A 1,520-nucleotide genomic window follows, 5' to 3' on the forward strand; every position below is an offset into this window, starting at 1 on the left:
TTCTCTCGATCGTTCCCTATCTTTCAATTTTCGAGATTGTTTAATAATTTTTCTTCTTTCCCCTCCCTCTGATCTTTTTCTTAATTAAAAGTACTTGATTCATATTATTCGAAGAATATTCGGATGCAAAAAAAAACTTTAGATCTTTAACTTTAGATATATATCATGCAAAAAGAGAATTCAAAATACTTCGTTCAAAGTAATATTAAACTTGATGATGATCTTCATTCGAATTATAACTTCAGGATAATTTACGATATCTCCAACTCGTGAAAAAGGATTGATTTAAATTTTTTATATTATATTAACAAGCATCGAATCTCGATAATTTACAGTAGTAACGTATTAACTCATCCGTCAAAAATCACCGCCCTCGTAACAACGAAAAAATAACCACATCGATATTCGTAGGACTGATTGAATCAACAATCCGATCTCGACTTGCTTTCATCCTTTTTACATCGTCAGAGATACGTCGGTCACCGCTCCCCACGTGTAGGGGGAGGGGGGAGGGAGGAATGGCGGCAAAAAGAAAAAACAAAGCTTCCATATTTCGCGTGAATCGAATCCGCGATCTTCCTTCTCTTTCCCTCTCTCCAATTAACCTCTCTGTCTTTCTTTCTCTTCGTTGTTATTTCTTTCGTTCTCCCTTCCAATTTCAACTACATATCAATTAGCTGCACTACATCTAGCAGAAAATTAAAAGAAACAGAGAAGAAAGAAAAGAAAAATTCTCTTTTCGTTCATTATTTTCCTTTCCTCTCGTTCCTTCTCTTCGATAATTGTTGTAACTATATCATATTCAAGAAAAATATATATTGATCAATCTTTCTTTTAACTTGGAATAACTTTGGAATATATCATTAAAAGCAATGTTTATATACATATAAATATAGTTGACTTTAATTTTTGAGTTATAAAAAAAACAAAAATTTTGATATTTTTGAATTCAAACAATACGTGCGAATCTTTGAGAGAATATTTTTTTCTATAAACAAGAGATCCATAAATTATTCTACAAATAAGGCAAATTTCTAAAAAAAAAAAAAGATTTCACTTTATAAATCCATCTCGATATTCCCGTTAAAAAATGGACAAAAGACAAGATATTTTCCAAAGAATCTACCAAACGTTCAATCTTGCTCGCGATACGCTCGATCTCGTCACTAGGCCGATTAAAAAAAAAAAAAAAAAAAAAAAAAGAAACCATCCATCCGTCCACTCGCGACACACCAGCAGGACCATCGCAATAGGAAAAGAGGAAAGGTGGAAGTGGAGGAGATATACAGCAGGTAGGGGAAAGACGGAAGAAAGAGGCTCGGTACAATCGTCGACACGGTAAATATACGAGGCGCACGTGCAACTCTGCCAGTAATCGAGCCACTACCGCCAATCTCGGCTCTTTGGGGGCGGTTCTCCGGCGTACGGGGGTTGGGGTGTGCTGCACAGGGACTGGCTGGTTAGCGGCTGTCTGGAGGAGGAAAGGGCGGTAGGAACTGGTGGAAAAAAGAGGCGATGCG

General features: G+C 36.4%; 1 protein-coding gene across 3 annotated transcripts in view; it reads right to left on the minus strand.

Moving 5' to 3' along the window:
• Positions 1-1,520, minus strand: part of LOC102677460 (nuclear receptor corepressor 2-like) — a 33,635-nt gene that overhangs the window by 18,388 nt on the left and 13,727 nt on the right. The window lies entirely within an intron of this gene.

The sequence above is a fragment of the Apis dorsata genome, unplaced genomic scaffold, assembly GCF_000469605.1.
Source record: "Apis dorsata unplaced genomic scaffold, Apis dorsata 1.3 scaffold_56, whole genome shotgun sequence".
Lineage (NCBI taxonomy): Eukaryota > Metazoa > Arthropoda > Insecta > Hymenoptera > Apidae > Apis > Apis dorsata.